General features: G+C 35.9%; 1 long non-coding RNA gene across 1 annotated transcript; it reads left to right on the plus strand.

Moving 5' to 3' along the window:
- Positions 1–2,613: 2,613 nt before the first annotated feature.
- Positions 2,614–12,680, plus strand: LOC149808148 (uncharacterized). Its single transcript, XR_016419666.1, has 3 exons — positions 2,614–2,628; positions 8,232–8,367; positions 12,402–12,680. It is a non-coding gene; the product is annotated as an uncharacterized LOC149808148 (long non-coding RNA).
- The last annotated feature ends 2,249 nt before the right edge of the window (positions 12,681–14,929 follow it).

Here is a 14,929-nt window from a genome sequence, read left to right on the forward strand (position 1 = left end):
ATATCACTTTAAATATCAAACAGTTGGACGTGACTTCAATTTAACGAATAATTCGTCCAGCCCAAGCATATCGCTTTCAACCTTGAAGCCAGTCTGAACCGGATCTTCAACGTCCGTATCTACAGTTCTCTTGTTCACTGTAACGTCCTTTTTCGTTTCAAAATCCTTGCAATAATGTCTCAATTCCCACTCAAGTCTATTCATTGTCGACTGCAGAATCGCTATGATCCTGAAATTTTCCGATTCCTTTGTTTTCCTCTTCTTTTTCTCTGCCTTTTTCAGCAATCCAGTTAAAACCTTCGCCGTTAAAACATCTTTTGTGCGATGTGTCTTAGCTACCATATCTACGATATATGATATAATTAAGTGTTAACTTAAATATAAATTATTACGACCACATCAACACCAGTGGGCATTTATACAACTCGAATGACGATAAATTCAAATAAACACAAGATGGCGGCCGTAGCTAATTCAATCGAACAGCAACTCCCTTCTTTTCTAGTACTCTGTCACTGCGCAGAATGCGGCGTGACGCTGACATTATATACTGCTGACAATCATATTCATACGCGGTGATAGGCCTCACCCACGCCGAGTCCTCAAAGTATTAGAATGGTAGACAAGAAGCATAAAATCAGTACATATAATAATAAACAGGTCAAGAAATTTTATTTTTTCTCAAAAATATAGCAAAATATTGAATTTATTTATGATAAGACATTGTACTCATTCTTACTGTAGATGAATCTCAACGGCCTCCGGTTTTGATGATGACGTCACCAACAGTCCCGAACACAAAATAAGAGGTGCCGACAAAGGGTCTTGGAAAACGCTTTGATTTGTTTCTTGGTTTGTTTCTTGGTTTGTTTTCGATACTGTTTTTGGGACAAAGAAAAAAGTAATAATTCTTGTGCCATCATTTTACTTTTGTTTATAGTCAGCATTTGTTTAAATTAAAAATTCAAACGTAATCTGATACTATCCTGTTACAGTCACTTGCATTTGTCTGAAAGCAACTCTGCCATGCAAGCGTCGGTAAACAAAAAAGTGGCCATATTTGACGAATTATGGAGAACATTCCCCATGGAGAACTCGCCCTGGGAGTACTCATCCCAGGTGTCAGGAGAAGTCGCCCCATGGTGGTCGATGAAGTCACCCCACTTCGCCTGGAGAAGTCGCCCCAAGGATAATATATACTAATTCTGAGATGTCGCCACATGGTTGTTAATAGTCCAAGTTTCCTCTGACCCTTGCCACCCCACTTTTGGTATTTGGACATTTGTGTTGGGTGTAGGGTCAAAGCGCATTCCCTATCGAAAAGTTGGAATTCGCGACACCATTTGGTGTCGGCATGGGGTAGCCGCTTACTAGCCGGCCCAGCAAACTTGAACGACCTTTCATCGAGATATACCTGCATGAAATCAATAGGAATATGATTTATTTTCTCAGAAATTGCGATCATAGCATTCGTTATGTCTTTGTGACTCGGAATGCAAATGGCCAGATCCAGGTCAAATTTCAGCAACGACGTCCTTTCGTCTCGTCTGTTAGCGGATTAAAGACATGATGAATGCTATGCTCACGATTTTTGAGAAAATAAATCATATTCCTATCTATTTCATGCAGGTATATCACGATGAAAGGTCGTTCAAGTGTGCTGGGTCGGCTAGAAGGCGGCTACCCCCATGCCAAATGGTGTCGGCGAATTCCAACTTTTCGATAGGGAATGTGCTCGGACCCTACACCCCAACATAAATATCCAAATATCAAAAAATGAGGTGGCAAGGGTCAGAGAAAACTCGGACTAGGTTGTTAAGGCTTTATTTATTGTTGTTTTTCTTCAGCTTAATAACTGGTTAAATACATAAAATTTGCAACGGAGTGAAGCCATCAAATAATCAAGACGTATTTCAGTGCAACCATTTCAGTATATTGACAAAATTGACAAAATTTAAGCAAATAGACAATTTGTCATAAATTAATGATTTGTTAGTTTGGAAAGAAACGTTATTGAGAAAACATAGCTATTTATTATAATAAATGCTAGTAAGTAATGACAGTACACTAAAGTTAAATGAGAGAGTTAATCTGGAACGGAACATTCCATGGTGCAGTTTTTTAATAATCAGATAATGTTTTCATGAATTGCTAGAGCATATGATAAAACTGGTATTACAATAATGTAAGTGTTCAAATAAAATGTAATAGTACGGTGCAATTCACAAAAGTTAATGTGGTACTTTTTTTTTTAAAGCAACCGATATTCTCTCATTTAAAACATTATTAGTGCAATATATACCATTATTTTTATTTGTCTCTCTAAAATACCTTGTCCCTCAGATTTGGATGGAGGGCGACACAGTGTCCCATGCTAATGGGCTCTTATGTGCAACACTGCTTGACTTAAAACGTATACGAATGATCCACGTCCCAATATCTTTGTTGAAAGTTGTAAGTCTTGCGCGCGTGCTTACATGGTAAATATCACACATAAAACCATTTGTTTTTCTTTTACCGCGTGTAATGAATGACGACCAAACTAAGATTCAACTGTATATATTACAAAACCCTTACTACGCCCCTGGAAGTAGTTCCTTTTCTAGATACGTGCGTAAAACGTACGAGGTATATCAATCTAAATACGTACATATTTTAAATGCCGAGATTAGGCTGGTTTCATCCGGTATACCTGGATATTGTGGGCTATACGCAATTATTTAACACATAATAGTCTGTGGTGGCTATTATCTTGGGTGGAGGTGCCCGTGAACGAGCTTTAAAGAATCACCGGACCACGGGAAGTTAATAGCAAGCTTTTTCACATACCCACTTGACACCACGGGGGCTCGTATTGTTGCTTAAAATTTATCTGTCATACATATAATAACTATAGTTATTATATAGTACATGTATGACAGGTAAATTTTAAGCAACGATACTAGTCCCTGCGCTTGACACAGGCACTTGATTCAGGGTGAAACTAGTGTGCACACTCACCAGTTAACATATTTTTAATCGGTGAGTGTAAAAAAGAGTTTTACCCCGAACGAAGTGCACGTGCCACTTGGCTAGGGTCAAGAACTGAACTGGCGCGGAATGAGGTGCGATTACAGTGATATGTAAAGGTGTCTCAGACCACTCAGCAGCCCTACGCCTCGGGTCAATTATGGCTAAAGTAAAATACGCTCGACATGTAGCAGTGTAAGAAAGGACTCGTTTGCATAATACCGTACTGAGTATAACAGTACACACCATTCAAGCCACGTATTGGTTTTGTGTTTAGCAGTGTAAGAAAGGACTCGTTTGCATAATACCGTACTGAGTATAACAGTACACCCCATTCAAGCCACGTATTGATTTTGTGTTTCTGACGCACACTAGAAACTCGTTGCACTTGACAATATTAATAGAATTAAATTCTCTGACCTGTATGATATGCATTTTAATTTGTTTTTAGATTTTATCAAGCATTATCCTCGCCGGCACTTGATTCATGGGGAAAGCAATGATGATACACACCAAAATGTTAATTGGGAGTGTGTCATCATTGGTTTCCCCATGAATCGAGTGCCAGTGATTCTCCAATAACTTCTAGGATTACTATAGCACTTTCCGCCGTTTGGTGTATATTTGCTATTTTCTATAATCACATCTATACACCTCAATTTCTATGGGAAACTGGAGTGTTTGTATACTTGGACGAGAATTTATTACAGGGTCGACCTGCAAGTGTCTGCCACGCGTCAATGCAGATACAACTGCTATGGTTGCATCATTTTTTGGTGATGTGTGTGCATGGTCCAGATGGTGCATGGGTTGGTGCTAACAGAGAAGATAATGGGCGTTGCAGTCCGCAGACATGAATTTGAATCTTCAAAGAATATGAATTCAAATTCTTTAACTTGTATGATAGTATTTGTGTTTAAAAAGTATGTTAATGTTATTAAGCATTCTTCTGTAGGTTCCAGGATAGCACTGATCCATATGGTATGTGTGTGGATACATATTCCTGTTTTAAGTATTCCCATGATTATTTGTTTGCTGGTAATTCCCACTCCACTCCTCAACTGTTTCATCCAAAAATACGAGTTAAAATGAGACGTTCTTTATAAAAAAATATATATATAAAAAATTCTATTCATTCTTTTGTGTCTAAAGAATAGGGTTTTACATAGTTCACACAGCCATGAAAAATCCTTGAATATAATAGGTTGCCTTGAAAACACCATGAAATTTGAATAAGTTGGTTTTATTCTTAAAAGTCCTTGAATTTGCTGAAAAACTTTATTTTCTTTCCAGAACTCCTTTTGCTTATCTGCATAAATACAATACATTCACCTGAATAAATTGGATCACCTTTTAAAATAAAGAATTTTTTCAAAGCATATTTTCCTAAATTAATAAATAAATAAATAAAATGGAATAATTTTGGGTGGATGAAATGATTCACAAACAGGTACGAGTAGTCACCAAATGGAGTTTTGCCTGTTTGTTGTAATCAAACACTAATTTTTCATTCATGTTTGTAACTATATTTGCAGTGATCAACAAAATAATGTGGAGAATGTTCAGTTTTTGTAATAAGAATACTCCTTGACAACTTGTGGAAGTTGTTAAAAAAAAGGACTAAAATGGTCCTTGAAAAACAACTGTTGTTTTAGAGTTTTGAAGACTATCAAACAATCAAAGCCACAAACAAATGAAGACACAGTACCAAAGATAGGCAGACATAATGTGTGCATGATTTATCATTAACTCTTTAAGCTGTTCAAAACAAAAGGATACAATTTGTGAGGTCTGGTGGCATTGAAAGAGGTTCTAACAATAGATATTTAGGTTTCAATGCAAGGTACATATAATTATGTATCAAGTAGATGATGGGTGTATTATGAATATTATATTAAAGTATAAACAATACCTCATCAAATATAACCTTTCTCTAAAAAGGTATGTTATCTCCCCCTGATTGGGAACACTACAAAGTCACAGTGCAAGCAAAATAAAAGACCCAATTCGACTTTTGGTTAGTACTGCCCATCGAGCATTAAACTGTTTATAGCATCATGATTTATGAACATTTGATCCCATGCTATTTACCATGCAGTCAAATTATGATAACTGTTTCCCAATTCTGTAAATTGTTCAAAGGTTTATCCATATTTTGACCAAAGGAAGACAGATGCTGTTCTATTAGACTGGAACAATAAATTTAAAAAAGTCTGATAAACTATCTCTGTGTAATCATGTCAAGGCCAAGTTTGGCTTCAAAGATTATTTAAAATTCTTTTGTAAATATAAATACAGATCAGCTATGACTAACTTTGATAATTTGATAATTGAAACTGGGAGATATAGAAACAATAGAATTGATAGAAGTGAATGATAAGTATGTCATGTGACTATCATTTGAGTTTGTCCAGTATATACTAACTTAATGAAAACAAATTGTTTATGAAGCATTTAAAATCAGACTTCTGAGAAAGGATAGTGGTGAAAAACGTAATAAATAAAAGTAACTTTTCCTTTCAATGTATGTTCTCTCCATACGTTTTCCTGGAGTGAACCTTCTAGAGTGTCCACATCCAGATAATCACATTTTACAAATATCTATAGATGGGACTAATTCCATACAACTTGTGAGCTGAGTAGTTTCTTGGGAATTAAAAATGCCTTTATCATTGATGCAACAAAAATGTTTGAGATATTGATAAATAGTTTCAATTAATTTTAATGTTACAGGCTTCTTTTTGACATAACTGAGGATGAAATTGAAAAAATGTACAAAAGTTTAAACAAAGTTTCATCGTTTTTAAATGTCAAAATTTTAACACGACACTTTATCGTTGCAAATATACATGCTTGCAAGTTAAACTGCAATCTGCACAGTCCCGGATCTGCCAGCTCATTATAACCCACATCTATTGTCGCATAATGCACTGGCTTGATCTTTACAAGTCATTGTGGGTAACCTTTTGCAAGGTGTTTTGGCTATGACAGGTATTAGGTTATCATCTGTAAAAAAAAGTTTTTTATTAATTCATACACAAAACTACACATTTTCATTCTAAGTTGACTGATAGAACGAGTTTGATATGGTGTAGTGATACAGTGACACTGTTTGTCCAAGATATGTTCAAAAACTCATCAAACAAATTCTTTCCTTTGACTTAGAATAAAACACGAAATGGGGTTCCATAATTAATACATATTCCTTCTTTTAAGCTCTCTAAAATTATTAGCTTTATGGTATCAGTGAAATTTTAAAAAAATTGATATTTATAAATGTTTGATCAAACTTTAGGCAGTACAGTTTTTTGTTAAAAATAATTGACAGCCACTATTAAAGACCCTGCTGGTCATCTACATTTGTAAATGTAGCCTAGCAACTCATTTTGTCCCTTTTGTTTTTAAAACACATTGTTTCAGAAATATCTTCTATAACTTGTTTATCAAGTTAACACAAAATAAGTTTGTGCAGCAAATGGATGGTTATTCAAAGATATATGGTAAACTTTGACCAAAAATTGTTTCCCCTATAATACAAAGTAAAAATTTAAAAAGAACATACTGTCTTGTAAATTAAATCCCAAATAGTTGTACAAATGTTATCACAAGTCCAAATGTATTTAGTTCGAATTGAATTCCAGTTGAATGTGTTGATGTGTATGTAGTATTGATTGTGCCAATGGCCCAGAATGTGGTGATGGGTTAACAGTCTTTTCATGTATCACAATAATATAATCCAAAATGCCCTTGTCTGAATTCACAATAATTCTTAGTTGATGTTTCTGTCCAAGCATATTACTGATCACTTTGTAATTCCAGTGAAAAATAGTTTGAAAAAATAAATAAATCCAACCAAATTAACAGATATACATCAAAGATAGGAAAAGTCAAGGTCAAGTAAAAAATACAGATACATGTACATGTATACATAAAATAAATTATAAAAGAATGACAAATTGAATAGACCTAACTATATACATATAAAAAGATCAGAGTAATAGTAACATCTTGAGTTAAAGTATGTGTATGTAGTTTATTAATAATGAACTAATCCTCTTGAGATCATATCTACAATTATGATGTCATTTTACTATTTTTATTCCAGTGTATCCAAGATGGACTAAAGAATTCTAAAAATCCACCAGATTTGACTGTATAAAAAATGAAGCCTTATTTTACTGTCTCAAGTCATCTAATCAGGGGAGATTAGTGGCTTGTCACTTATGCTGAAAGTTTATCACATACAGATGAAGATGGCACTAATATATGTGTAACTGCTTTACGCCCACCAAACATATGAACTGGTTCAGTTAGATTCACAAATCAATTTTTTATTTTTATTTTTATATTTTACCCTGCCTGGGAAAAGTGCTAGGGTCAACACTGAAAAACAGATAGTCATCTGACTGGGAACATATTTGGTTGGCCTTATTGGTCTAATGAAAACACAATACCTTTATTCAAAAGCAACATCCAGCATATTTTTATAATTTAAATGTAACAGACGTATTTTAATTCCTCCTGTTTATTCTCAGTTTTTTGTGCATTCATGTATTTCATATACACATGCTACCAAAGGACATCACATTATTTTGTTTGTACCTGACTGATTTGACACTTTGATTAAAATCCAGTGATACAAAGTTACGTCTCCAAGTTTTAACATTAGAATAAATATGTACCTATGGTAGGATAGAACAAAACATATATAGGTTTTAATTAAGGAAATATTTTTTAAAGTAATTTTGGAAAAGCGAATCCCATTGAAAGAGATTTCCATGAAAAAGATGCAGACATAACAAAGTATAGGCCATGTGGAACAAGTTTTGATAGAGTGAATTGGATGACAAATGGTCTGAATACAATCATAGTAGATACAAGAAGTAACGTAGATAACCATTTTGCTCAAAGTTCACTTGACATTGGTAACAGTCCTACTAATCAAGCTCTTGCTACAATGGACACTTGCTACAATGGACACTGAGATACCTGCTACGGAAGGTGTGATGGGTTATCAGAGTGATCAAATCCAAGGGCATCAGTATTTGGGAGTGTTGGTAATAGTGGTGTTATACCATGGCTTAGAGATGCAGAAAATCCTGAAACTTTCTTGAAACATAGTATATGAAACCAGCCTAAACCAGATTTGGATTTAGGCAAAGCTATAAAATCAATGGAAAAGAATGTATCTACGTTAGGAGAAACTTTTATTGGTTTTGCAGATGAGCTGCAAGCAGCTCTGCTGAGAATTAAAACAGAAGACTGGAAAATTCTAAAAGATCATGAGACGCAGCCACAGATGCATGTGATGCTGGAATAGGTGCAGTCCTGTCCCCGATTCAGAATGGCCAAGAAAAGGTAATCACTTATGCAAGGCAGTCACTGAACAAGTCTGAATGAAACCATGAATTTACAGACCAGGTTCCAGAAATTGGAATGCAGATGGCTCATCCCACTATTAAAATCTGTTGGACTGCAATTGTTCTGATGTAGACACAGAGGTATGTCTGAGATGAGAACCAGGTAAGAAATGTTCAAAGAAGACAAATGATATGCAGATCAGCCAACAAAAATCTACAGCACACATTTGTAGAGTGAAAATAGCTGAATGATAGGACAGAATTGTGGATAAAGTACGTATCAAAATACACCATATTTGTCAACTCATCAGTCACATTCTAATACTGATGATGGCAGTTCTCAACTTGGTGAAACTCTCCCACTTTCCATGTCAAGAGCAGACAGGAATCCGATTATAAATATCCTCCAACGTAACAAATGAAGAAGGATCTAGCCAGGTGAGACCATGGTTAATTGTCAGCCAGGTAAGGCTGAGGTTAAAATCTGGTCAGGTGAGACCATGGTTACAGGATGTTTAAGTGAGACCAATAATACAGATTGGTCAGGTGTAACTAAAGTCAAAAGGTAACTCCAATGAATCAAGACAAAAGATTCACAAGCTGAGATCAAAATTGCAGGGCAGTCTGACCTTGAGAGTTATGATGTGTTCTAGCCTGTTGCATTTGAAGATTGGGTTCAAGATAAGCAGATGGTCCATTACAGAAGATGTAAAGAAGATATGAGAAATTATCATGAGTATTCTTTGTTGCTCAAGGTGCAGTTTTATGCTGTTGTTGTTGTTGTTGTATGGTTTAATGCCATTTTTCAGCACAAGATAGACTATAAATGGCGGCTAGTACAAATTGTGGAGGAAAGCCCTGGAAAGAACCACCAACCCAGGAGAAGCTACTGGCAAGCTTTCTCAAGTACCCACATTGGCAAAGCCCAAGACTTGAAACCCACACAGACAGAGGTGAGATGGCAGTGATCTGTAATGGTGAGTGCTTTAGACCACTAGGCCACTCTGGGCCCCCCATTTTCTGCAGAGCATACCATGTACATGTAATTGAGTGACCATTTGCAATGACACCAGCTTTATAGGATCTTACATTTCATGATCACAAAACTGCATTGCATTTGATATGAGGCAATTACAGCAATAAGACCCTGACATTGGTAAAGTTTTAAGATGGCTGCAAGAGGACAAAAAGCCATGTGCACCAGAGCTTGCCACAGCCAGTCTGGCTACATGCCATTATGTACTCCAGTGGAATGACCTTATTTTGAAACTAAGTACATCTATTGTCTAAGGATAGTTTTGAAAAATGGATGGTTTATATTTTTTTAAACTCTCTCCAAAGCATTTTGGAACAAAGAAACTAAAAGAAAATAGTGTACATGGGTACTAATGGTATGGAGTGAGAGAATATGTAAATATCTGGGTTGCACAGTGTGAGATCTGTGGAGAAAACAAACATTCAACCACCAATCCAAAGGTGCCATTAAGGTTCACTTATGGACAGGTTTGTGACATTCTTGGACCATTTCTTAAAGCATGAAGAGGAGACAGATTTGTATTAGTTGTCACATACCATTTTACCAAATGGGTGGAAATATTTCCTGTGGCTGACCAAACATCTGAGAGTACAACCAGAGTAATTTTTAATGAAGTTATAAGTCTGTATGGCTGTCTGATTGACCAGAGACTGAGAGTCCAGGTTATGAAAGTAGAATTTAAGCAGGACTTTGTGAATTTATTGAGGTAAGAAAGACCAAGGCAGCATCAAGGAATCCCCATGGAAAATGGTCAAGTGGAGTGGTTCAGCAAGATGCAGGTCCAGATGATATGGGCACATCTATCCAAGAAGCAAACTGAATGGGATTTAAACCTTGGTTGCCTTGCTGATCCATATAGAGCATCACCACCAAGAAGTACCAGGATGACTCCTAACTTATTTAAGTTGGACCATGAAGTAAGGTTACTTGCAGAAGGCACTTTTGGAAGCTGTACAAACTACTTCAATTAAACCATATCATTCTGTGAAGTCTATGTGCACTTGCTCAAGGAGACAATGCAGTGAGGTCACATCCTAACTTGTAAATATCTTCAGGTAGCAGAAAAGTCACAGAAGGACAATTATGACTTGAAAAAAGCACTCCATGTTTACCATCCAGTGATTTGGTGTTGTATATCCATACAACAAGTGAAGGAGTTTTTGCAAAGTTACAGAAACAATATGATGGACCATGTTTAATAAAAAGAAGATGAGTGACCAAGATGACCTGCTTGATGATTAGGACAAACAAAAGGTCATGACCAAGATAACCTGCTTGATGTTTAGGGCAAACAAAAGGTCATGACCAAGATAACCTGCTTGATGTTTAGGGCAAACAAAAGGTCATGACCAAGATAACCTGCTTGATGTTTAGGGCAAACAAAAGGTCATGACCAAGATAACCTGTTTGATGTTTAGGGCAAACAAAAGGTCATGACCAAGATAACCTGCTTAATGTTTAGGGCAAACAAAAGGTCATGACCAAGATAACCTGCTTGATTAGGGCAAACAAAAGGTCATGACCAAGATAACCTGCTTGATGATTAGGGCAAACAAAAGGTCATGACCAAGATAACCTGCTTGATGTTTAGGGCAAGCAAAAGGTCATTGTTGTTGTTGAGTTTAATTATAGTAGCGTTCGCACAATTGTACATGTGCCACTTTTTTCTGACTGCACCGCAGCCTGCTAGTTGTTCCTGGGGAAGGGGATGGTGCCACCTCCCCCAGGCTTTTATGGATTCAAGGAACCCTGATAGTTTGGCCTCAATCTGTGGGTCCATAAAAGTCCCTACAGTTGAATGGTTGGCTGTCATTAGTGGGAAGGAGAGCTCGGAAATGGTCCTGCTTGCTTTACATTGCTGGTTTCTTGTTGCATTTGCCTGGTGGTTTTGTTTTTTTTTTTTTTTCAAGATTTTTTTTTTTTTTTCTTCTTCAAAATGTTCTAAAAAGGAGGGGGGATGTTCTATGCTGTTTATAGAGGTTCTTAGTAGATATCATGTATGAAGAGAGATTTTCAAGGTTATTATGGGATTACTACTCGAGGTGTTTAGGGTGTGTTTCCTACGTTATGTTATTTATAAGTTTTTAGATATTACCTCTTTAAGTTATTTATTAATTGATGTTTTTAGAGATTGAATGTTATTTATACTTGATTTAGCAAGAGACCGGAGTCCTAGCCGATTACATGGTTCGTTAAGGACATCTAGGACAGGAATCCTAGCTGATTACTCGGTTCGTTAAGGACATCTAGGACATCTGATTTTGCGGTTTCCTTAGTTTTTTATAGGTGCTTCGTAAGTGAATTATTTATTAATACTTTTATAAAATTGAATGATATGTTATGGTTTTTTATGTGGTGGCTTCTAAATTTATTTAGCTAGTTACTGGGTCTTTTGGTTTTGTGGGGATAGTAATTATATTTTGTTCCTAAGTCCTGCTGAGTCTATGAATTGATTTATATTTTTATATGCTGATTGTTTATTTTTATTAGAGTCCATAAGTAACTCTGGGTATGTGTGTGGTGATCCAATCTCTTTTTGGTTTTTGATAAATATTTTCCAAGTGGGTTGATATTTTGGGCATATATTGAATACGTGGTGTAGATCTTCGGTGTTGTGGCAGTTAAAGCAGTTAATGGTTGCTGGTTTGGGTCCTATAAACCTTCCAAAACTGCTTGCTAGTTTAGTTTTTCCAGTTATTATCCTGTTTATGGTTTTCTGTTCTAAATAGGTACCCTTAGGTAGCTGTATGTTCTATATATGTTTGTGCAAAAGGTCATGACAAGATGAAACTGTATAGATGAAACCACCCTCCAAAATGGATCAAAACTTTTAAAGATTTAAAATAAACAGTTCTTTTCTGTCTCTTCCTCTCTCTCTCTCTCTCTCTCTCCACTTGGGGATATTAAGTCTGACTGTCTGGTGCATCGGTGGAAGAGTAATGCAAATTATCCATTATCACACAATGCTTTCAATTTTTCTTGTAATGTAATTTCAGTATGGATGCAAAACAGACTGAGATAACAAAGTGCATCAATAGAAGAAGGACTTACTAGTGCCTTAAGATGCCATAACTACACAAGAGAAAGCATCTGAGTTATTGAGTATGTTTACAGTAAAGACATTACCCTGGATTAAGTACCATTCTGTTTATTTCCTCTTATCTGATGATAGTTTACACCAATTAACTATCATACATCTGCAGTGTTAGCAGACTGACAGTTTTGTATGGATGATAATATGGCTGATGCATATAGCAGTAAACAATTACATTTGTTGTATAGTGTTCAGCTTATTTTGTCATGGTTACAGTTATATTTATTTATGTTTGTTTTGAGTTTTCAAGCCACAGTCAATATCATATATAAGTATCTTTTCTTACTGTTGATATTTTACAGATATTCTTAATGTCTTTACTAGCTTTCAAGAATAGTTAAACTGTAAAAAAAAAAACAGCTTCAGATTTGCCATAGCATAATGTACCTGCAGATCAGGGTCTATGTTGCTTGCTGTACTGGTTACTCCATATAAACTGCACAGATCCACATCTGCCGGCGCATTATGAGATGGCAGATATGGGTTTGTTCAGTTAGCAGTTGATCTCATACGCTATTACATACGGTATATGTATTGCAGACTAACATTATTTTCTGTCTTTGTTATGTTTATCATATGGGCAGGAGTCAAATCCATCTATCTTTAAAAAAAAATTATATCCTGGACTGAGATTTGGTATTGCAGTATTTTTTCCCTTTGTGAGGATACTTCACACAAAGCACTTGGCAGTCTAAGGATTAAGCATGTTTACGGCAGCTTTTTAGATATGACTTCTGTGGTTGTAGCTACGAAGGTGGGGGGGGGGGGTCGCATGTTGTTATGAACAGTCAGCAACGATGTTGCATACAATTTTCCTACTGTATAGTATTTTGAGCCTGTGATCGCCGATTGTTTTCCTCACTGTTATTGTTCCGTCTAATGCGGTGTTTAACCTCATTGATGTGCCCTCGCTAGGGTTCACTTCTGGGTCAACAACAATTCAACATTAGCTCTAACGAGGTTTTTATACATTGCCAGTGTTCCTTTTAAGGCTTTACCGTCTTCAAAGACCCCAAATTTTTTAATTTTATCCCCAGTTTTAATGCTAAAGTTCGATTTTTACTCAGTCTGACCCCCAGTTTTGACACCTAGAATTATTTTGACTCAGTATTGCACCCCTAGGGGTAGTCCGTTAAATCATCCTCACAAATCTGTGTTGATGCTGATGGACGATGTTGTGGACAAAAATCAATATCATCACGGGTGAAGGGCTGATTTATCGGCCTACCCTAGGGGATACGCTGTCACTGCATTACATAAAAACAAATGCGGCATTACATCAATTATGAGAATCCCCAAGTGGTCGAGTGGTCTAAAACGTTCTCCGATACGGATCACTGCCATCTCACCTGTGTCTGCGTGGGTTCGAGTCTCCGATTCGGCTAGTGTAGGTATGTGAGAAAGCTTGCCAGTTGCTTTTCGTGGGTCGGTGGTTCTTTCCGGGGTGTTCGCGGATTCTTCCTCCACCATTAATACTGGCCGCCACGTATAGCCTATCGTGTGCTGACAAATGGCGTTAAACCCCACAACAACAACAACAACAATGTCAAGCATGATTAGCAAGACATATAAACAGATCATAATACATAAATACAAATTGGACAAAACACACAAGTAATGGCTTGAGACATTAGCAAACATTTTAAAAGTCAGTGTGTAAAAGCGAATTTAGTATCTGGATAATATATAAAAATTATTAAAATTATTATTGTTTTTTTTTTAACAACTTTAAATTATTGGTCAAAGCTGAAGTTTAAAATAAATACAGAAGCACCAAACTAGGACTAAAAATCATATGCAATATGCTTAAAATGAAAGCTTACAGAGTAGAACAGTTGATTAGTACACAAGTGTGTGGGGTTTATTTTGTGGGTTTTTTTATTTTTTATTTTTTAACGGATAACGCTTGGTATCAATTTTAAATAAAGGAAAAGAACGGAGCGGCCACCTGAGGGAAACAGAAATGGAGGGAAAAAACTTCCGACTAGCATCAATAAATACAAATGGACTAGATAAGAGAAAAATAAACAAATTAATAGATTTAAGTGAATATAATGTAATATTGGTTCAGGAAACACACAATTTTTTTAATGAATATAAGACAAAATTAGAAAAAAAGTTAGATGCAATAGTGATTATTAATAATTGTAGAAGTGATGACATAAGGGGAGTGTAGCAACTATAATTAAAAATAGGAGGGGTTTAAATTGGGAAAGGGTGGATAAGGGTGAAAATTTCAAGGGTAGGACGATTCACATAAAGCTGGAAAAAATTCATATTATTAACGTCTATTTTCCAGCAACTAGATATAAAAAGCATGAATTTATTCAAAATTTGCACAAATATTTAAATGATTACACAATGGAACCATTTATTATGGGGGGGGGCGATATTGACATAATTGGAGGCTTAACAACAAATGATTTAACT

The sequence above is a fragment of the Sinohyriopsis cumingii genome, chromosome 1 (assembly GCF_028554795.1).
Source record: "Sinohyriopsis cumingii isolate HCF-2022 chromosome 1, ASM2855479v2, whole genome shotgun sequence".
NCBI lineage: Eukaryota > Metazoa > Mollusca > Bivalvia > Unionida > Unionidae > Sinohyriopsis > Sinohyriopsis cumingii.